The sequence below is a fragment of the Schistocerca serialis genome, chromosome 8 (assembly GCF_023864345.2).
Source record: "Schistocerca serialis cubense isolate TAMUIC-IGC-003099 chromosome 8, iqSchSeri2.2, whole genome shotgun sequence".
Classification (NCBI taxonomy): domain Eukaryota; kingdom Metazoa; phylum Arthropoda; class Insecta; order Orthoptera; family Acrididae; genus Schistocerca; species Schistocerca serialis.
The window spans coordinates 211,483,255-211,507,644 of record NC_064645.1 but is presented as its reverse complement, the minus strand read 5'-3'; the positions used below and the strand labels follow the sequence as shown (position 1 = coordinate 211,507,644).

Genomic DNA, 24,390 nt, shown 5'->3' with positions numbered 1-24,390 from the left:
CATGTTGTTAGGATGTTTTGGTGGTTCGAGGACTCCTCTGATCTTGCATTTTACCAAAACTGGCTGCTTGGCAAGTTTGCTGGTTTCGTTAAATTTTATTTTTCTTGCTCGTGTTCGGCCACTTCAGATTTGCTGCGTTGTCCTAGGCGAATGTACCGCTCGTGTTCCCGTATGCATGTTGCTATTGGTCTGCCGGTCTCATCGATATATACTTCTCCACTCTTACGTTCCACGCTGTACACACCTCCAGTTTGTAAAACATCTATCTTGTCTTTGGTGGAGCCTGGCACATCCTCTATCTTGCGGCTGCTGTAGAACACAGGCCGGACACCATCCTGGGGAAAGTGTTTACCAATCTGGTCAGTGTCATTTTTCACGTAAGGTAAGCGCATTGCTAGTTTCAGTTTGTCGATTTCTTGCCAGTCTTGTTTTCTTTTGTTCGTTGCCATGGCTGTGCAGATCGATTTATGGTTGTAACTATTGGCCAAGAACGTTGTATGCAGCCATTTGAGCTCATGTGTTATGTTTTGAGCGTTACAGACCGCGCTTACAGCCAAAGAGTCGATAACTGAGTTCTTCTCTGCTAGTGGTGGTTGGATTGGGCGTGCATATACTCGTACCTGTTCATATGTGTAGGCTTCTAATATACAATGCGAGCTAGTGCGCCCTCCTCTGCCCAATATGCATCCACGTCTAAGAATGAAAGTGCGTCATTCATTTCAAGGGTGAACTGTACCTACTCGTGCACTTTATTAAAATATTCGTGAAATCTGTGTAGGTCCACTGCACCATTAGGCCATATAGCGAATGTATCATCCTAGTATCTGAAGCAGCGTTGTGGGCGTAAAGGAGCAGAAGAAAGTGCCGTTGCTCCGAAGTCGTGAATACGATGGCTGCTAATTTCCCCATTGCTACTTCGTATTTTCCTTGCCATTTGAAGTATGTAGAAGACATACAATCCTGGAAATGGAAAAAAGAACACATTGACACCGGTGTGTCAGACCCACCTTACTTGCTCCGGACACTGCGAGAGGGCTGTACAAGCAATAATCACACGCACGGCACAGCGGACACACCAGGAACCGCGGTGTTGGCCGTTGAATGGCGCTAGCTGCGCAGCATTTGTGCACCGCCGCCGTCAGTGTCAGCCAGTTTGCCGTGGCATACGGAGCTCCATCGCAGTCTTTAACACTGGTAGCATACCGCGACAGCGTGGACGTGAACCGTATGTGCAGCTGACGGACTTTGAGCGAGGGCGTATAGTGGGCATGCGGGAGGCCGGGTGGACGTACCGCCGAATTGCTCAACACGTGGGGCGTGAGGTGTCCACAGTACATCGATGTTGTCGCCAGTGGTCGGCGGAAGGTGCACGTGCCCGTCGACCTGGGACCGGACCGCAGCGACGCACGGATGCACGCCAAGACCGTAGGATCCTACGCAGTGCCGTAGGGGACCGCACCGCCACTTCCCAGCAAATTAGGGACACTGTTGCTCCTGGGGTATCGGCGAGGACCATTCGCAACCGTCTCCATGAAGCTGGGCTACGGTCCCGCACACCGTTAGGCCGTCTTCCGCTCACGCCCCAACATCGTGCAGCCCGCCTCCAGTGGTGTCGCGACAGGCGTGAATGGAGGGACGAATGGAGACGTGTCGTCTTCAGCGATGAGAGTCGCTTCTGCCTTTGTGCCAATGATGGTCGTATGCGTGTTTGGCGCCGTGCAGGTGAGCGCCACAATCAGGACTGCATACGACCGAGGCACACAGGGCCAACACCCGGCATCATGGTGTGGGGAGCGGTCTCCTACACTGGCCGTACACCACTGGTGATCGTCGAGGGGACACTGAATAGTGCACGGTACATCCAAACCGTCATCGAACCCATCGTTCTACCATTCCTAGACCGGCAAGGGAACTTGCTGTTCCAACAGGACAATGCACGTGGTCTAGAAGGTGTAAGTCAACTACCCTGGCCAGCAAGATCTCCGGATCTGTCCCCCATTGAGCATGTTTGGGACTGGATGAAGCGTCGTCTCACGCGGTCTGCACGTATAGCACGAACGCTGGTCCAACTGAGGCGCCAGATGGAAATGGCATGGCAAGCCGTTCCACAGGACTACATCCAGCATCTCTACGATCGTCTCCATGGGAGAATAGCAGCCTGCATTGCTGCGAAAGGTGGATATACACTGTACTAGTGCCGACATTGTGCATGCTCTGTTGCCTGTGTCTATGTGCCTGTGGTTCTGTCAGTGTGATCATGTGATGTATCTGACCCCAGGAATGTGTCAATAAAGTTTCCCCTTCCTGGGACAATGAATTCACGGTGTTCTTATTTCAATTTCCAGGAGTGTATCTCAACGAGGTTACGTATGTCTGGCTTGACATGCGCTTGTAGGACGTGAACATTTTTGTCCACTGGCACATTTGTGAATAGCGACTTTATGTCAAAGCTGACCATGATGTCCATGGATAAAATTGTTTCTCCCGTCATGTATTCTATTAGGAGTGTCGATTTCTTCACATGAGAGACCGTTTTGCCAAACAGAGGTCTAAATTTGTATAGTAGATACTTTGCCAAATTGTTTGTAGGAAAATTGATCCAGTTCGCAATTGGCCTTAATGGATAATTTTGTTTATATATTTTTGGCACTCCATAAATTCTAGAATAGGAATGAGTCCCTCAGTTCTGTCAGCATCAGTTATTGAGTCCTTAATAGACGTCTGCGTCTTTCGAATAATCTTGGTCGTGGCCAAAAAGTTGATTTCTCCACTATAGTTTTTTACTGTATGATGCAGTACTATACTCAGTAAACTTTTATGTCAACTGACTCTGGCTGCAGAAGCCTATGCGGTTATAATATTTCGTTATTTACTGTCCTTTCTGGTGCTGAAATTTTAATGGCTAGCAGAGTGTTAAGCCGAAATATCTAAAATAATTGCAAAATAATCAGTAGAAGAATGACCAGATAACTAACATACTCAAAAGCCAATATGTGTGTTTCATGGCACGTTATTTACAAAGACCATCATTCAGTACCTTCCTATGTGTGTGTGTGCTTACAGTATGAGCTGCGGCTTGCGGCAGTGGTGACAGGGAAGTCCCCGGTGGCGTCGTCCCGGGCAGAGCTGTTGGTGACGGTGGTGGATGTCAACGACATGCCACCAGTCTTCCAGCAGCCCGTGTACCGCGCAGAGCTGCAAGAGGAAGAGGACCCCGCAAACCTGCCTAGGAGGATCCTCACGGTCAGTGCCAACGGCTGCCTACCTGAAATCATTGATGTAGAATGTTGGATGGTGACTTACTTATGTTCAGTTGATTTTCTGTATTTTTTTTTTTTTAGTAATCAGCATTTCGTTTACATCTATACTCCTCAAGCCTTCTTACGGTGTGTGGTGGAGGGTAGTTCTTGTATCAATATCTTTTGCCACCCCTCCCTCCATATGCTGCTCCATTCACAAATGGCGCGTCGGAGGAATGATTGTCGGTAATGCTCCGTGTGACACCTAACTTCTCTGATTTTCTTATCGTGATCATTTCGTGAGACAAATGAAGTAACACGTTACCCGACTCGTCTTCAAACATACGCTACGAAATGTCAACAGTAACTCTCACAATTTTACACAGCATCTGCTGTTGTATCTCGGTAACGATCTTCCGTCGAGGAAACGATACTGTGACGAAGAGCCCCTCTCTTCGTCGCGTTTTCTCCTTGCATTCTATTACTGCTACTTTAACGGTCGCAGACCGATGAACAGTGCACAAAAACGGATAGAAAGAGTATTTTTAGCCCCTTCTTTCATGGATGAATTACACTCGCTTCATATTATTCCAATGAATCCCAACATGACATCTCCTTTTCCTACAGTGAATTTAATGTGATCATTCCATTTTATGGTGGTTACTATTCCCACTCACATGCGGCCAGTAGTGTAACATGATGGTTATTTTTTTAACTTCCGATCGGTCGCGAAGTTAAAACCACAGTGAATATCCTGTGAATCTTTGCATACATGTGTTGTGCTGTGTTTTTAGTAAGTCCGTCTACTGTGTCACGTCGCACTTTTCGGTACTGAGATCATATACAGCACGTAGAGATGCCTGCAATATAGGGCCTCCTAAATGGCTCTGAGCACTATGGGACTCAACATCTTAGGTCGTAAGTCCCCTAGAGCTTAGAACTACTTAAACCTAACTAACCTAAGGACATCACACACACCCATGCCCGAGGCAGGATTCGAACCTGCGACCGTAGCAGTCCCGCGGTTCCGGACTGCAGCGCCAGAACCGCTAGACCAACGCGGCCGGCTATAGGGCCTCCCAACAAGTGTACAGTCCTGGTGAGAGTTTTCGCCTGATTTCCTGTGGCCCACATCACGAGCTGTCGTCTGTTTCCTTCATGGCAGTTCTCGGTCGCATGGTAATGAAGACGCTCCTGCAGCGTTTTAGATGGGAAATGATTACCCGAAATGCAGCCCGGACTTGACACCCTTTTATTTTCAAATCTTCTCTCACATCAACCGCTGGCTATGAGGACAGTATTTTGGCACAGATCACGAGCCGTAGACCAACTCAGGGAATTGGCGGAAATCACTGGGCGGCTGGCTTCCTTCTATGACTAAGTTATTGGAAGGTTGGTACAAGGCAACGACAAATGTCTAAGTCGGAGAGGCGACTATGTGGAAAAGTAACGAAGATGTAACTGAACGTTGCGAAAAAAAAAAAAAAAAAAAAAAAAAAAAACTCAGTTTCACGACCGGTCAAAGGTTGAAGAAAACTAGCCCTAGTAGAACAGTAGAAGATCTCTTCTTTCATTTATACCCACTATTCACTTTCACGGTCATCTGCCGGCCCTGCAGGAATTCTTCACCTTCTGCAGGTCTTCCTGTATTTCACTATAGTTTTCTGGCGTTTAAGCCTTCCTACAGACAATATCATCATCCGCAAGTGGCTTCAAGGAGTCTCCAACATTATACACCTGACTGTTAATATAAACCAGCGGAAAAATGTTCCTGTAGGAGCACAAAAAATGAGAATACGTTTCTGTTTAAAAGCCTCTCACTGAGCTATCAACTGTCATTCTGTCTTCCTCGGCACCTTTACAAATTTTCCCAAAACTTTTGCCATGCGAACATATTCCCGCTCTTTTTAATATGCAGCTCACCTCTCACTGCCACAAGCTATCCTAACTGTAAGTCACTCACACCCACTAGTCCATCTTTGTTAGTCGCTCATACCCATCCATTCGCACTTGCCGATTGTCACTCACTCACTCACTCATTTATCCCAAACCATTGTCATCATCTGTTTGTGTCTTACTAACTGTTACTGTCTCCTCACTGTCTCCTGTGTCACAACCACTGTCTCCTTTGTTCTATCCTACTACTACTGCCTCCACTCACTGTCACTGTCTTCATCTTGCTCTCTCGCACTGCTACTAGCTCATTCATTACTTCCCACTGTTGCTGTCTCTTCTCACTGTCATTGTTGCTGTCTCTTCTCACTGTCATTGTCTCCCTCTTCTTCGTTTTCACTGTCATAGACCTTGCCTGTTATTATCGATGGCTGTCATCCACTTCCATTTTCTCCGTCTCTTTACTCCTTTCCCACTGGCTCTCTATCCTTCACTCTGTTCCTACTATTGTTCTGCCAGTGTCACTGCCACTATCTTCCTCCCGTTCTTTCACACTGCCATTGCCTGTTTCATTCTTTCTATACCACAACCACTAAATTCCAGTAGTTATTACTTTTTCGTCTCTTTCCCCACAGACACGTTATCCTTCTCTATCAGCATAAAAAAGCGAACATGTTCACATACGAAAACTTATGCGAAATGTTTTAAAGATGTTGAGGCAATTGGTAACCCCTCTTTACAGTCAGAGTCTTTTAAACAGGCGGATATTCGCCTTTTTTGTGCCCAGATAGGAGCATTTTTTCCGCTGTTCCCCCTTCTTTTCCCTGCCACAGCAGATCATGTCACTCATATGAAAAGAACATTATGAGTTAGTAGAATTTTAATATTTTACTTACATGAAATTGAAATAACGCAAAATTAATTTTTCCTCAGACCGGATTTTAGTGCACAAGAATGTTGCACGCCATTGAGTCCTACAACATGGAGTTCCCACAATCCTTTTGATGACAACGGAGGTACTTCACAGCATATCTCTTCGTCATCAAGTTACCTTCCATTAGCAAAGCTGGTACATTCAGCGACTGTGATAGTCTTTATAAATTATGGAGCGCAGCAATCAGTCGTCCTTTTTTTTTTTGAAGGTTTTATTTGGAAAATCCAAATTTCGGCTAGTGCCTAGCCATTATCAATGCACACTATTTTCTAGTCTCGATACATGTCAGTTCCCTTGTTGTTCGGGCGTCAGTCAATTCAAAGAACTGTGACTGATGCCCGAACAACAGGAAACTGACATGTATCGAGGCTAGAAAATAGTGTATTGATAATGGATAGGCACTAGCCGAAATTTGGATTTTCCAAATAAAACCTATAAAAAAGGACGACTGATTACTGCCCTCTATAATTTGTAAAATATATCTCTTCGTGTTACGTCAATTCATAAGTTACCTCTTTGCCTCACATCGGATTCCACGTGCATATTTTACGTGCACACGTACAATAACTTCAAATACCTGTATCTAGGAAACGGATAAAGATAACAGGAAAATTTTTCAGTGCTGTTCGAGAAAGGAATCTTAGAATATATCATGGAAATAATACCTATTTCCTACGCATAACCGTCTTGGAATCCGCGGATCAATTTTGGTATCCAAAAATCACCTTTTTAGGATGTTTCACAATAATGAAAAAAACTTTGGAAAACGGAAATATGGCACTTCTAGGTATACGCCTAGAGAACGTTCCGTTAAAATATGAGCAATTTTCTGCGATTATTCATTATTTAGATTCCTCCTCATACCATATTTTAAATGCATCTTGGAAACAACTAACGATAACAAGAAAGTTTCAAGGTCGGGATCGGGTTCTTACAAATATATTGTAATAATTTCAGCCTTATGTTGTGCATAGTCTCTTGGAATCCGTGGCTCGGCTTTGGTACGAAAAATGGTGTAAAGACATTTGTTTAGAGTTTTCTGAGAAACCGCACAGGAAGTAATGGTGCCTCCATAAGCTTTTTAAGGCCCACCGTGGACCACGTCAAATGCAAAAAATTTCAAGCGATTTGCTCCTTTTGCCTAAGCAGAAGAAAGTGTGTAATATTCATAATTTGACCCTGTACCGTAGGATAATGACACTAAGACGATCCTTCTGTTGGGCATCAAATCGTCCGTAGTCCAGAGACTATACATACCTCGACCGTACCTTGTTATCACCATTAGAATCTGAGGTATGAGTCCCGCAAGAATCTCGTTCTTATGCTCGGCGTTTTGGATCACATTAAGTGGCGCATGACGTCGCATTCTTACCGATTGTATACAGTAGCTTCCCGTCATACTTTCTTGGGGTATGAACAGTGCGCTGCTCGCAGTTATGCCGTTTATTGCTCGTCATCTTGTTTTTGTGGCTCTGTCGCCTCGTTTTTCTTTTAATTCGAATTACTGGCGTCACTAAGTTACTAGTTTGCTTGCCTGTTAGTGGCAGCAGCAGCATGTATCGATAAGTGCACTGTCGTACTATCTCTGGAGCGACCGTTAGTATTTCCGGGTCGTCGTCTGTCGGGAGTTCAGTCGGGGACGGAGCACCAGTGAGGCGCGGACAGCCAGTACTTGCCGACCGCTGGCCACACACATGAACTGTCCGACCGAAGGTGACTGGAGCGGGTACGACCGCTGGTTGGTCTTTCGGTCGGTCGTCTCATCGGACGAGGTTATTTGGTCGCCGACCGCTTATGGAAACTCTGTGTGTGTGTGTGTGTGTGTGTGTGTGTGTGTGTGTGTGTGTGTGTGTGTGTGTGACTTGTCATTTCTCCTTGTTGTTCCACGGTGATTGATTTTAGGATTGTCGAAGTTCTTGGTGCAAGTGTTTACGTGGAACTGTATGTAGCTTCTGTGATTTTGATTTCCGCTGAGGAGATGAATGCCGTCTGCGTACTGGAGCAGCCAGTCGGTCGGTTGCGACAGAGCAGCGAGGAAGTCTCCGCCGTGTAGATGCTGTCCGGCACGGCGTGTAGTTCGACAGCTTTGGTGCTTTTCATTTTTGTCTTTGAGTGGTTATTGTGCCTTGACTGTGTTTAGACGCCAACTGTCAAGACGTAGTGCTGCTAGGATCTTCGTCCTCGCTGATGTTTTCGGGTGTCGTTCCGTTAGTCGTGTGGAAGGGAATTGATTATGTTGTTGGTTGGTTCTTCAGCCGTCCCTACGTCCTGCTGCCACCCGATTATTTAGTGTTACGCTTGGCTGCCTGTCTCACCTAAATTGTTGTTAGTTTCCTCCCCAGGCCGACCCTTGGAACACTTCTGAGTACCACTGTTCTGTTGTTTATAATTGTGATTTTTCTTTTGTCGCAAGCACTGTGCCAGGCCTTCAGCCATGTATTAATTTTGTCTTTTCTATGTTCGGTATATGGCCTCCAGCCGAATCTTATGTGAAGTATTTTAACATTACGCCTTCAGCAGTGTTTCATTTAAAATTCTTGTTTGCTCTCTATTTAGGCCTTCAAATTTTTAAAATTTGTGGCTTTCGGCCGTAATGCTGAAATTTCTGTCTCTTTAATTATCTTGAATTCTTAAAATGGCCTTCAGCCGAGATTTGTAAATGTTTGCGTTTTAAAGAATTTCCTTACTGATCTGAAATATTATTTGGACCTTTAGCAGAGAAGATATTTAAAATTTACTTAAGTGAGGCCTTCAGCCGTTTCTCTAAATTCTTGTGTTTTAAAGGGAATTATTTAATTATTGAGAAGTTACTTTGGCCCTCAACCGTGAATTGATCCTTGTTGTTTTAAAGAGAAAACTGTGCGTTTTGTTTTCAAGGCATAAAGTTCTGTGTTCTTGTGTAACTAACAGTAACTGATCTTGGCCCCCTTTCCACAACCTGATCCGCTCTGACCTGCGAACCCAGATTTCAGGATAGTCTAGAAATTATCTGTACATTTCACGATTTTGCTCCGTTAAGAACAGTGTGTTGATTTGTATTTACAAGAAAGTCCTTTACCCAACCACAAATCCTGTCCGATACTCGATATGCTCGTATTGTGTTCACTAAGCGACACTGCGGCACTGTGTAGAATGCCTTGCGGAAGTCAAGGAATACGCCGTCAATCTGTGCGCCTTTGTCTACGGCGTTCTGGATTGTAATGACGAACTGAGTTTCGCAAGAATTCCATTTGTGGAATCCATGCTGATTGTTGAAGAGGTGATCTTCACTCTCAAGAAATGTCGTAATGTGTGAGCATAAGGCATATTCCATAATTATACTACAGATTGTCGTCAGCGGGGAAGCCGGTAACTGTACGCGTCTGCCTGTTGACCCTTTTGGAAAATGAGTTTTACTATCCCTTTTTGCAATCGTTTGACACCTTTCGACTCCTTTGTTGCCTTCCTCCACATTTCCTTACCTTAAAGGTCGATCCAAAAACTGTTCCGCTTGATGATGCAAGCATAAGAGGAACAGTCATAAAGTTTCAGTTGTCACTTCGAACAAATTAGAGTCGGGACCAGAATAGAGAGAGGGATTGGTGATCATCAGATCATCAAAGTGACTGTTGTTACTAACTTTAATAGCTCCGTCAAGAATGCTAGAAGAGTATTTTTGCTGAAACGATCATATAAAATCTCTACAGGTTTTACCCCCTACAGCTCCCTCTAGTACCATGCAAGTTATTTCCTGATGTCTTAAAAGATGTCCTATTATCCCGCCTCTTCTCCTCGTCAGTATTTTCCTTACATTCCTTTCCTCGACGACTCTATGGAGAACCTCCTCATTCCTTACTTTATCAGACTACCTAATTTTCAAAATTCTTACGTACTGACACATCACAAACGCTTTGATTCTCTTTTGTTCCGGTTTCCCACGCAGACTCTTGTTACGGTTTTCCCGCAGTCCATGTTTTACTATCAAGCAATTCTGTTCTCCAAACATACATTCTAGCAAATTTCTTCTTCAAATTAAGGCCTGTGTATGGTACTAGTAGTCTTCTCTTGGCCAGGGACTCCCTTTTACCAGTGCTAGGCTACTTTTTATGTCCTCCTTGCTTCGTCCATCAAAGGTTATTTTGCTGCCGAGGGGGCATAATTACATCGTGAGCTCGAATTCTAATACTAAGATTCTCACTGATCTCATTTCTGCTACTTCACAACCGGCCGTTGTGGCCGAGTGGTTCTAGGGGCTTCAGTCTGGTACCGCGCTGCTGCTACGGTCGCAGGTTCGAATCCTGCCTCCGGAATGGATGTGTGTGTGATGTCCATAGGTTAGTTAGGTTTAAGTAATTCTAAGTCTAGGGGACTGATGACCTCAGATGTTAAGTCCCATAGTGCTTATAGCCATTTGAACCATTTTGCTACTTCACATTTCTTTCGTCGATTTACTCTCAATCCGTATCCTATACTCATTAGACTATTCATTCCATTCAATAAATCCTGTAATTCTTCTTTACTTTCACGGAAAATAATAATGTCATCAGCGAATCTTATTAATATCTTTTCGCCTTAAAAAAAAAATTCAAACACACTCTTGAACTTTTCTTTTGTTTCCATCATTGCTTCTTCGATGTATAGACTGAAAAGTAGGGGCGAAAGTCTACATCCCTGTCTTATACCCTTTTTAATCCATATACTTCGTTGTCAATCTTTCGCTGTTATTGTTTCCTCTTGATTCTTGTCTACATTATTACCCGTCTTTCCCTACAGCTTACCTATATTTTTCTAAGATTTTCGAACCTCTTACACTATTTTGTATTGTAGAACGCTTTTTCCAGGTCGAAAAATCCTATGAATTGGTCTTCATTTTTCTTTACTCTTGCTTCCATTGCCAACCGCAATGTCAGAACTTTCTCTCTCGTGCTTTTACCTTTCCTAAAGCGAAACTGTTTGTCGTTTCTCAGATCCTCTACTTCCTTTTCCATTCTTCTGTGTATTATTCGTGTCAGAAACTTGGACGAATGAGCTGTTAAGCTGATTGTGCGATAATTCTCGCACTTCTCGGCTCTTCCTATCTTCGTAATTGTGTGGATGACGTTTTTCCAAAAGTCTGATGGTACATCTGCAGTCTCATACATTGTACAAACCAATGTGAACAGTCGTTTTGTAGCCACTTCCCCGAATGATGTTAGAAATTCCAATGAAAGTTATATATCTCTTCTGCATTATTTGACGTTAAGTCGTCCGAAACTCTTTTGAATATTGATTCTAATACTGAACACCATATCTCTTCCCTGTCGACTCCTATTTCTTCTATAACTTCAGACAAGTCTTCCCAATCATAGACGCCTTCAGTGTATCGATCTGCTCTTTCCTCCACTTTTAACAAAGGAACTCCCACTACACTCTTAATGTTACCGCACTTGCTTTCTGTATTACCAAAGATTGTTTCGACTATTCTATATGTTGGGTCAGTTCTTCCGACAATCATTTCTTTCTAGATTTCTTGCATTTTTCATGTTGAAACATATCTGATTTCGGCATCTCTGCGTGATGTAATCTAAATGGAATCTTCCTTTATCTCCAGGCATTTTCCAAGTACAACTCCTCCTCTTATGATTCCTGTATAGAGTATTCGCTATTACTAGCTGACATTTATTGCAGAACTCAGTTAATCTTTCTCATCTCTCATTCCTGCTGAAACTAAATTCAAAACATCCGAACAGGTCGCGGAAGATCCCACGGTTCTTATCGACAGCCGTGTTATCCTTAGCCTTCAGGCGTCACTGAATACGGATATGGAGGGGTGTGAGGCGAGCACATCGCTCTCCCGGCCGTTGTCAGTTTTCGTGACCGGAGGAGCTACTTCTCAATCAAGTAGCTCTTCAAAAAAAATGGTTCAAATGGCTCTGAGCACTATGGGACTTAACATCTGAGGTCATTAGTCCCCTATAACTTGTTGTTGTTGTTGTGGTCTTCAGTCCTGAGACTGGTTTGATGCAGCTCTCCATGCTACTCTATCCTGTGCAAGCTTTTTCATCTCCCAGTACCTACTGCAACCTACATCCTTCTGAATCTGCTTAGTGTATTCATCTCGTGGTCTCCCTCTACGATTTTTACCCTCCACGCTGCCCTCCAATACTAAATTGGTGATCCCTTGATGCCTCAGAACATGCCCTACCAACCGATCCCTTCTTCTGGTCAAGTTGTGCCACAAACTTCTCTTCTCCCCAATCCTATTCAATACTTCCTCATTAGTTACATGATCTACCCATCTAATCTTCAGCATTCTTCTGTAGCACCACATTTCGAAAGCTTCTATTCTCTTCTTGTCTAAACTATTTATCGTCCATGTTTCACTTCCATACATGGCTACACTCCATACGAATACTTTCAGAAATGACTTCCTGACACTTAAATCAATACTGGATGTTAACAAATTTCTCTTTTTCAGAAACGCTTTCCTTGCCATTGCCAGTCGACATTTTATATCCTCTCTACTTCGACCATCATCAGTTATTTTGCTCCCCAAATAGCAAAACTCCTTTACTACTTTAAGTGCCTCATTTCCTAATCTAATTCCCTCAGCATCACCCGACTTAATTAGACTACATTCCATTATCCTTGTTTTGCTTTTGTTGATGTTCATCTTATATCCTCCTTTCAAGACACTGTCCATTCCATTCAACTGCTCTTCCAAGTCCTTTGCTGTCTCTGACAGAATTACAATGTCATCGGCGAACCTCAAAGTTTTTATTTCTTCTCCATGAATTTTAATACCTACTCTGAATTTTTCTTTTGTTTCCTTTACTGCTTGCTCAATATACAGACTGAACAACATCGGGGAGAGGCTACAACCCTGTCTTACTCCCTTCCCAACCACTGCTTCCCTTTCATGTCCCTCGACTCTTATAACTGCCATCTGGTTTCTGTACAAATTGTAAATAGCCTTTCGCTCCCTGTATTTTACCCCTGCCACCTTTAGAATTTGAAAGAGAGTATTCCAGTCAACATTGTCAAAAGCTTTCTCTAAGTCTACAAATGCTAGAAACGTAGGTTTCCCTTTCCTTAATCTTTCTTCTAAGATAAGTCGTAAGGTCAGTATTGCCTCACGTGTTCCAGTGTTTCTACGGAATCCAAACTGATCTTCCCCGAGGTTGGCTTCTACTAGTTTTTCCATTCGTCTGTAAAGAATTCGTGTTAGTATTTTGCAGCTGTGACTTATTAAGCTGATAGTTCGGTAATTTTCACATCTGTCAACACCTGCTTTCTTTGGGATTGGAATTATTATATTCTTCTTGAAGTATATAACTTAGAAATAACTTAGAAATACTTAAACCTTACTAACCTAAGGACATCACTCACATCCATGCCTGAGGCAGGATTTGAACCTGCGATAGTAGCAGTCGCGCAGTTCCAGACTCAAGCCCAACACCGACAACCAAGACAGCACTGTCCGAAACGGTTCATGATGCATGGGAAAGCTGTCAGAGAATGGCAGATTCATCCGGAAACTTGCTGTCTCTAACCCCGAGCGGCTAAATGCAGTGGTATAGAAGGTCGGAAACTAGACACGGCACTAAGTTATTGTGTTGTTACGGAGAAATTATGTATGACAAATGAATTTTTTGCTCTCCCTCTTAGAAGAGGACTATTCTTTTTATATCTCCTTTTTAAGAAAAAAAGAGAAGAACGGATTATACATAAAAATTAGGCTGTCTATTTCATTCTTTTCAGTCGTTCAACAATCTTGATTTTAAATTATTTTATGACATCTGATGAAAGAGACTGGGTCAAACGTGAAACTAATTTTTGTGTCACATGGCGCATGACGTAACTGCTGATGAAGGCATCAAAGTAAAAGTATTTACCTTTTTTACGTCGAGAAAAAAACATACTGACGAAAGCACAAAAGACATATCAAGTTGTTTTAACACCAGGCAGAAATCACAGTACATAAGAGAGAAAGTGGTGCAAGACCGGCGGTGTAGACGTAATACTTTAAAATTATGCATATTTAATAAATCTCGTTGTCCTCCTAAACTAATAATACAACCAATTAAAATTTATGGATGTGACTTGATTCGAGACCCATACCTGCAGATCAGAAACCTCTTCCATATTTCTTTATGAATATTTAATATCAACAAAGCTCATTTATTCAATAGAGCTTTCTTCATCTGTGCCAGTCTGCCTTAGATCTCTTCTTTGCTTCAGCCGTCCAGTGTAATCTTCATCCCTATATAGGAGAATTGTTTAACTTCTTGCACCACTCTGTCGTTCCTCGTTTTGATGTTACGCAAGTCATTACTCTCCTTTGAACCACTCTTCGTTTCCTTTGTCTCTCTTTGTTTATTCTAAACCCATTTTCTGTGCTAAGTATACTATTCATTCTATTAAACAGCCTATCTAATTCTTCCTAATATCTGGCTAGAATGGCCATGGTTTATGCAAACGTTAGTACCGGCATCTCTTTCCCTGCACTTTTATTCCTCCTCCTAAATTTTCCTTCCCTTCTTTCATGCTTCTTCAACGAACAAGTCGAACAACAGTGGTGGTCGGCTGCAACAGTGCCTTAGATCATTCTTAACACGAACTTGTCTTACACTTTTTTAACTCCTACTTGGGCTCTATAGTTGTAGATTTATGATATGCACGGTAGGTTCTGTCACTGACGAGTTCAAGACGTCGATCAGTGCAGAGCTGCAGCTCACAAACGTGGCCGTCTCGACTGACTCTCCCGTCAAGTGCGAATTGCGAAGCTTATTAGTTTCCTACAAGCAGACGGGAATAGTGCAGTGGAAAATCATTGGCGAACGAGACGAATGTATTCAGTGAGCCACGCCGACTTGTAGATGGGTTCTGATCCATGACGACACTCACCCTCACGGGTAATTTCAGTGGCACATTTCCGATCAACCATCTTCCCAACTGATAAGCCTCGAGAAAACGTCAAGACTCATTCCAATTCATTGACGCCAACATTTCATGAAGAAGGTATGAGAAACCTTGTCCACAGACACAAAAAATGCTAAATCGTTATGGAAATTATGTCAAAAAGTAACAAGTGTACATAAGTTTTAGTAATAAAATAATTTTTTGTGTACATTTGTCCTTTATTTACGGCGTATAGCACGTTTAAAAAAGGCTTCCACACGGTGCATGGCGGAGGATATCTTGTACCACTGCTAGTCATTCTCTTGGAGCGACGGGAAAAGGCCTGTCCATAGTTTTCCGTACGAACCCTGATTTCTCTTGTCTTATAGTTGCACGAAACGTATGTTGGTGGCAATAGCATCCGTCGGCTTTTTTTTTTTGTAAATACCAGTTCATAAAACTTTCTCAGTAGTGATTCGCGAAAAGAACGTATTCCTCTTTCCTAGAATTCCCATTTGGATTCACGGACCACTTTCGTAGTACACTTACTAGTATCAAATCTGGCACCACACATCTAGATTGCTACGATGTATTCATTTATTCTGACCCTGTGAGGATCCCGGACACTCGATCGATACTCGAGAATGAATGGCACAAGTGTCTAGTAGGCAATCCCCTCTACTGCTGAATGACAGTTTCCTAGAATTGTCCAAGTAAACCAAAATCGACCATTCGCATCCCACAACCGACAACTACCCTACGACAAGCAACATCTGTCGCTGTACTTTAGCCTCAATTTTCTAAGGATTGTAAACATCTCATTCCACCTTACATCGTCGAAGTCTTTCTTTACGTGCAGAAAGGATAGGAAGGGATACATTTATCAAAGGTGCGCCTTCCATTACTAAGTGGAATAGCACTATTACTCTCTGGTTCTATTTTCCATCCTAAAAACAAACTAACTTGCGTCCAGTACGTATTTAATTTTTCTTTCCTTTCAGCTGTATATTATTCTGGGTAGATTTTACTAGCGTGACTAATCAGATTAACCGTCTGACAGCTCTCGCCTTTATCCGCAAGTACCATCTGTCTGAATTAAAATTCATGGAAGTCGACCCTAGAACCTCGTCTTTTTCAAAGAACTCCCTCTCCCGTTTACCTGCCTAAGAAGTCTTCACGGCCCTACCTGTATGTACCGTACTCTACAGTCCAAAGTCAACGGAGGCTCTCCTGCATAGCTTGTTGGACTGCCAACGCTAGGAATAACACGGTTTTGGTTAAGCAAAATCTCCACCACTGCCTTTCGCCCGGTGCGTTCCTCCTTAAAGCTAAGCAGGAACGCCCGTTTGCTGTTTGTAAAGTAAGAGAGAGATAATGGCACTTCGAGGCTTTTTGTATACCCATGAGGGGATTCGGATGTTCAGTTGGTAACACACTATCTAATAAATTTCCTTTAATTTACGTCTGTGGTCAGAAACTTATTGTTCACAGATTACCGGTTTCCGTCTATAATGACCATCTTCAGATCTGTGTTTTAAAACACTGAACTAAAAGTTTGTGACCATAGACGTAAATTAAAGGAAATTTATTCTACATACGGGTCACTGTTTTATTCGCCACAATGTCGCAGCTTGTGGAACACGCTACCTATTCAAAAGTATCCAGACACCTATTTGAGGACATTTTTATGGGATACGTCCACCCATCCCCCTTATGACGGCTTGAACTCCATTGCAGACACTTTCAATGAGGTGTCTGGATGTCTATGGAGGAATGGCTATCCATTCTTTCTCAAGAATCGCAAGTGATGGACGTTTTCAATTTTTCTTTTTCTTCATCTGTATGGTATACTAGTCTTGCGGATCTCCTTTAAAGTTTGGATAAGGACTGGTACTCGATTTTTATATATTTTGACTCATCTGAGCCGCCTGTTTGGTGTCTAAAACTAAAAATCCCCTGGAAATATTAATTTACCGGCATAAAAATCATTACTAGGCCCCTAGAGTACGCATCTGTTAACAATGTTCCTCTGCTCTGAGCATCGCTCGGCTTCAGAGAATGCTGAATAGCTATATTAAGAATAAACAAATGTATCAGTTCCAAGCAGCAGTTAAAGATACTAAACACTACCTCAATTATTGGAAACAAAATCAGAATATTTTCATCTCAGTTCACTCTATAAAGGAAACGATAAAGAAAACGATAAACTGCTGAGAACAATTAGTACATATTAATTAATATTACAGGCACTTCGCACTGTATAATAAAACTTTGTCTTTTAAATCGTGAATCGGTTAATTCTTATAGCCCTATCCCGGCGCAACTATATCATACGCCAGTCCAAAATCAACACAAACCTAAGACTGACAGAAAACGCTCTGTTAATTTTTCTTGTTTCTGTACGGGACCAGCATGTTATAGACTCAGTGCGGCTAGACCCACTGTTCCGTCCCTCCATTTCATAGGCATGCCTTCTCAGGAAATCTAAGCTGGCCTTACAATATTGAATTCCTTTGGTGGTGACATGTAACACATTTTTCACGAAAATAAAAAAAAATATTATGACGTATTTGGCCGGGAGACCCCATCTGGGGAGATCGGCCGACCGGTATGACCAAGCCACAGAAGGACGCAAAACAGGAGCGCTGATAAAGCATATGTACCATTATCTGCTTTGGAGCACGTTCAGATTTCGTCGAATGGTTTTGAATGGTCCCAAGTCGTTCCAACCTGTACACGAGAGCAAAAACGGTGGTCGCGCTGCGGTGCGATGGTGATGCAGCCCCACACTGTGCTCTGAGAGTGAGGGAAGTATCGAAGGTTGTAATGAATGTCTCCCGGTTGTTCATTCCACTGCGTACTGTCGTTTCCTTTCGTGGTGATTCTGAGCGGTGGTGTCCCTGAAATGTTTCCCTCGTGCGCTCATAAGAAAACCGCGCAACTTGAAATCTTGGCGTCGCGTTTCTGACCCCCACCACAGAGGTGTTAAAAGAAGTGGTGAAATGTGGATAAAAAGGCGTTTCACTACCTTCCCATCACGTGACATCTTCACAGTGGCATGAGCAGAACTGTGGTGAAATTTGGCGCCAATGTGACATCGTTAACCTACCTTACAGGTCACATGATCTGAGCTGTGAGCCTTTTTGTAGCATATGTCGACACCTTCCCGTTTAAAGCGTGGTCAAGCCTGAGGTTGACCTCTCAGGGTGACACGCTTTTGCACCATTACAGTGGAATGTTGTACACACCTTTGAGCCAAATTTCAAACTTACGCATCGCAACGGAAGGGAATTACGAGGTTTCGAAAAAGTGATTCTTTTTTGCAGTGTATTTTCTAATTCAAATCTGTGTGAATTCCTTACACACTACTTAAACTAACTAATGCTAAGAACAACACACACACCCATGCCCGAGGGACGATTCGAACCTCCGGCGGAAGGGGCCGCATGTGTGTCCATTTTTACCTCTCTATCTACGTTATTCCGTGGTTTATGTAGTTTTCAAATTTATACTGACTTTTTGATCACCCGGTAGATACAGATACAGAAAAGCAGCTCACTTTTCCTCGGAATTCTTTGGGGATGCATCGTCATTATTATCAATAGGCGCGGATACGGCTGATCATTGGCGAACTGGCTGCATTTTTCCTGAGAAAATGATACTCGCCATGAAACGTTTAACTATTTGCAAGGGTATTATATTTACAGACACATAGTTCTTTTGCTGATATTGTACATACAAATATGCAATGTGAACCTGAACTCTACTGACAAAGTTTCGGACTCATTTAGGGACATTTTCTGAGTATTTTGGTATAAGGGACCAGTGATCTGAGCTCATTGTAAAGTAGAATGTATTAGCTCTGCAACTGTGCTTCCGCTATTTTGCAATAGATGGCAGTAGCGTCAAGTAGTGGTGCAGCTGGTAGGTCGTAAGTGTCATCCAGTAAGTTCAAATGGCTCTGAGCACTATGAAACTTAACATCTGAGGTCATCAGTCCCCTAGAACTTAGAACTACTTAAACGTAACTAACCTAAGGACGTCACACACATCCATGCCCGAGGCAGGATTCGAACCTGGAACCGTAGCGGTCGGGCGGTTCCAGACTGAAGCGCCTAGAACCGCTCGGCCACACCGGCCGGCTCATACAGTAAATATTTGCATTTGTAAACATAACGTCATCTAAATATTATTCGAATTGTGATTGCATCATAAAGTTTTCTTGATTGAGTAAGTCAACTTAAGAGCCCAGTTCTCGTCATTTGCCGGAAGTTTTAATTTTTTGCTTTAACATGAAGAAAACTGCGACGGAAACAATTACTGGAGATCGTTATCGAAATCTATTGGGGAGTTTGAGCTCAGCACTGAAAGACAAACGGCCGCAATACAGCGACAGACATGAAATGGTGATTTTGCAGCATGACAATGCTCGACCCCATGTCGCAACATGCGTCAAAACATATATGGAAACGTTGAAATGTGAAGTCGTAACCCACCCACCGTATTCTCCAGACATTGCTTCCTCTGACTACCATTTTTTCCGATCAGTTTCAAAGAGCCCAGATGACCAGCGCTTCCGGTCACATGAAGTGCAAGATTGGATCGACTCATGGATCTCCTCTAAAGACGCCCGGTTCTTCCGCCACGGGATTCGTTTGCTGCCAGAAAAATGGGAGAAATTAGTGGCCAGTGATGGCCAGTACTTTCAGTCGTAAAGTTTTTGTAAGTTTTTGACAACAAAGCCTTGAATTCGAGAAAAAATGGTGAAAGCAAAGTTGTAGACCTAATAATTATGATTCATTTGTTTGCTACCCCAATTCATTCAGAACAGTAAAAAAAATGTGTAATTTGCAATCACCAAAACTTACACCGAAAAACACACAACCACCCCCATACAGATAGAAAAGTGGTGTTATGTGGTTGTCGTCGTAGTGAAGGTAAGAAATCAAATCAAATACAATAACTCTCTAAGTAGCCACCAGAGACCACAGGCCTTTTGTGCCGAACTGTCCCCGAACAACGACTGAAATTTTGTCGATTAGTTCTGATTTATCCTTCAGACATTTGATTGTACAGATGCTCTTTGGTAGAAACAAGGGCTCAATCTTCAATCTGGTACCCCAGGTTCACGTTTAGCGGGCGTCCCTAAGACACTTCACAAAAACTTTCGTTCCTTCGTGCAATCCTTTCCACCTGACTGGACCTCGTCTAATTATAATTTACTTATTCTCCTTTAATTTTTTACTTTCCGTAATTTATTTTCCCTTTTAAAGATTGCTTAATTTTACTACAATGTTTTTTAACCAGACAGATTTCATCGATAAAATACGGAAGTTTGCAGAATATATCCAAAAATAGTGCCAATGTCTGCTTCCAAAATAGAACTGTCGCAATAAAGGCTGCCTTGCTGGAGACAGTATAGTGGATGACCCCCTACTGGGTTCACCCACAAAAGAGCTTGTAGTATACTCGAATGTCGATCGGATCACTGGCTTCTCAGTTTTCGCCCTAACCTAGTCCTCACTTCTCAACGATGTGAGTAATCGCCAGAAACAACACGTGGTTCGGATTCCACGTGAAACTGGAAGTCCTCTTTCCCCGGTTGGATGACTGGGGTGGGTCAGGGACACCAAGTCGTAGAAGCGGTGTCAAATAGAAAGACTTGCACCAGGCAACTAACCCACACAAAATTATTATTGTTGTTGTTGTTGTTGTTGTTGTTGTTGTTAACATAGTAAGGAAGTGATCATGAATCTTGGTTGGTGTTACTTAACTTCGTGGCCAATCGATTGGGCTATTGGGATACCTGTACGTTGACAACCTACGAAATGACATTTATGCGCGTGAGAACACTGAAACAGTAACAGGCGCCCATACATACAAATATCATAACTGCTGAAATACACGAGCCAGATACTTTGTGCGACTCTGAGTGCAATAACCACTCACAGAAAGCAGGTGGCATATCCAGTAGTGTAGCGCACACAAAGTGTGTCGGGGATTGTCGGAGGAAAATGCGGTCATTGATGTAACGAGGAACGGAGCCATTTATCTGTTGTCCAAAAGACATGATCATTGGCTTTCGGACCAATGGTAGAAGCATTTCCGGAATAGCTAAGTTCGTAAACTGTTCAGCTGCCACAGTGGCTACAATATGCCGTAATTGCCAAAATGGTGCCGTCCAAATCTGATGCCGAGGCAACTCTGCTGCACCACGGGCCGCACAGTGCACCGAAGACTCTGACGATGGGCCTCCTCAGCCGATGACTCATGCATGTGACAATGTTAACACCATGACATCGGCAACTACACTGAAATGGGCATGTGACCATCGACACTGGATGTTGGCGCAGTGGCAGAGCGTTGCTTGGTCTGATGAATCCCGATACCTTCTTCATTACGCCGATGGGAGGGCACGATTCCACTCCTCGACATCTGTGCTGTGGGATCAGAGAATCTGGGGTGGCTCCATTTTGCTCTAGGGAGCATTCACGTGGGCACCCACGGCTCCACTGAAGCTCGTGCAAGGCATCATGACGGCCAAGGGGTATTGTTCACCGGTTGCACACCAAATGCACCCCTTGTCGACGATTATGTTTCGCGACGGAAGTGGCATTTTTTCAGCATGATAATGCACCATGTCACAAGTCCAGGAGTGTGATGGAGTGGTTTGAGGAACACAGCGGTGAATTCTAGTTGATTAGCTGGTCCCTGAAGTCTCCAGATCTGAACCTCATCGAAAACATTTGGGATGAGATTGACCATGGTGTCAGAATTCGTCACCCCCCCCCCCCCCACTCCCCCAGAAATGTATGGGAATTAGTTGACTTGTGTGGCCGGCCGTTGTAACCGAGCGCTTCTAGGCGCTTCAGTTCGGAACCGCACTGCTGCTACAGTTGCAGGTTCGAATCCTGCCTCGGGTATGGATGTGTATGATGTCCTTAGGTTAGTTAGGTTTAAGTAGTTCTAAGTCTAGGGGACTGACGACCTCAGATGTTAAGTCCCATAGTGCTTGGAGCCATTTGAACCACTTTTTGTCTTGTGTGTGCAGATTTATTTTCTATTTATTTACCCGTCAAGTTCCGTAGGACCAAATTGTGGAGCAAATCTCCAAGGTCATGGAACTTGTCAGTACATGAAATTACAACATAGAAGTAATAACAGATAAAAATAAATGTTCATGAAGTCAGTCCATAAGTTTAAGTAAACGCTATCAGCAATACAATAAGAATCAGCTTAATTTTTCAAGGAACTCCTCGACAGAATAGAAGGAGTGACCGATGAGAAAACTCTTGTTTTGATTTGAAAGCGCGTGGATTAATGCTAAGATTTTTGAATTCGAGTGGCAGCTTATTGAAAATAGATGCAGCAGTATACTGCACACCTTTCTGCACTAGTTACGGAAGTCCGATCCAAATGCAGGTTTGATTTCTGCCGAGTATTAACAGAGTGAAAGCTGCTTATTCTTGGGAATATTGGTAACAAGAAACGACAATAGGGAATATACATAGTGAGAGGCCAATGTCAAAATACGCAGACTCGTGAACAGAGATCGACAAGAGGTTCGTGAACTTTCGCCACTTATTGCTCGAACAGCACGTTTCTGAGCCAAAAATATTCTTTTAGTATGAGAAGAGTTACCCCAAAATATAATACCATACGACATAAGCGAATGAAAATAGTCAAAGTAGACTAATTTTCGTGTCGAATGATCACTCACTTCTGATACCGTTCGAATAGTAAAAATGGTAGTATTAAGTCTTTGAACAAGATGCTGAAGGTGGGCTTTCCACGACAGCTTACTATCTATATGAACACCTGGAAATTTGAACTGTTCAGTTTCACTAGTCATACGCCCGTCCTGTGAAATTAAAACGCCAGGTTTTGTTGAATTGTGTGTTAGAAACTGCAAAAACTTAGTGATACAAGCCACGACGCTTGTGATGCGAGCTCTCTCCAGCGATCTACCAAGGCTTCATTGCTTCCATGCCACGTGTCGCAGTTGTTATCCGTACCAAAGATGGACATGCAGGCTATTAGGGAGATGTTCATAATGTTCTGTTTGATCTGTGTAGACGACAAGCGTGAACGACGGTTGCGTAGAGTATGGGCGAATAGGCGTGTCATTGTTGAGCAAGTGACAGCACAGAAGAAGCAAGGGGCTACAACAGTGTCTCCTCAATGGCTGTTTAGCGAAAATAGTTGCTTATGGGCCTCCGCAGCAGGCGCCTGTTTCGTGTACCCTTGCTGACTGCTATTCATCAGAGGAGGCGGTTTGAATTTGCACGGCAGTACTGCAATTTGATGTCCTCTGAGTGGCGACAGGGGGCTTTTTCAGATCAACCATGTTTTATGCTCCGTCGGACAGATAGCTGTTCGCGTATACAGAATTAAAACAATAGTGATAACAGTCCAGGCCGGAGGAGGGTGCGTCATGATCCGGGGAATATTTTCGTGGCATTTCCTACGTGATCTCGTCATTCTGGAAGGCATAAAGGATCCAAAGAAGTATTCATCTGTCGTTGGGAACCATGTCCATCCCTACATGCAATTTGTTTTTTCCTCAGAATGATGGGATCTACCAGTAGGGCAATACAACATGTAACACGGCTCACAGCCCACATGCGTCGTGCGAATAGTACCAGCACTCCCCTTGCCACTAATCTACTTGGCTTTACATCCAATCGAAAATCTGTGGGACCACTTTGATCGAGCTGTTTGTGTCATGGATCTCTAACTGAGAAACTTAGCGCAGCTTGCCGTGACACTGGCGTCGGCATGGCTCTACGTCCCTGTCGGAACCTTACTGACTCTCTTCCTGTACGTCCGCGCTTATTCAGACTTTTGACAGGTGGTCGCTTTAATGTGACTGGACCTTGTATTGTATTACTAGCATAGTACGGAAGTGAAACATGAATTCTCTGTGTTCTAACTTCGTCGCCAGTTGATGTTGCTACTGCGACATCTGTACATTCACAACAACCTATGAGGAGGCACTTAAATGTCTGTGAGAATGTGCGAACAGCGGTGCTACTCAGGCATATATAAACATAAATATTATAACTAAGGAAATAAATACAAATTTCCATGCCGGAAAAGTTGATTTATTCAGAAAATGGAATACTCAACTCCAAGGCACCGTTGTAGAAATACAGCGACGGAAATAAATCGCAACACAAAGAAAGAGTTGTAAGACATTAACGAAAGTTGGGAGGAGTGTTTTTACGTCTGAAAGATTGTCTATTCAAATTTCGCGCCAGTTGCGTAAGAGTGGCGCTAGTATTCTAACATGAGGAATGAAATCATATAGCTTTAATCACACGCTGTAACGGTTGCGAGCGTTAGTTATCTTTGAGATTGGACGTGATAAGTTGGTGTTTGCCAAGCATGCCTTTAAGTCGACAAAGACGCCACTATCAACATCTTACTGAGTTTGAATGGGTTCGTGTAATAGGGCTGCGAGAA

General features: G+C 43.2%; 1 pseudogene; it reads left to right on the top strand.

Moving 5' to 3' along the window:
• The first annotated feature begins 2,991 nt into the window (after positions 1-2,991).
• Positions 2,992-24,390, top strand: part of LOC126416928 (neural-cadherin-like) — a 275,218-nt pseudogene continuing 253,819 nt past the window's right edge.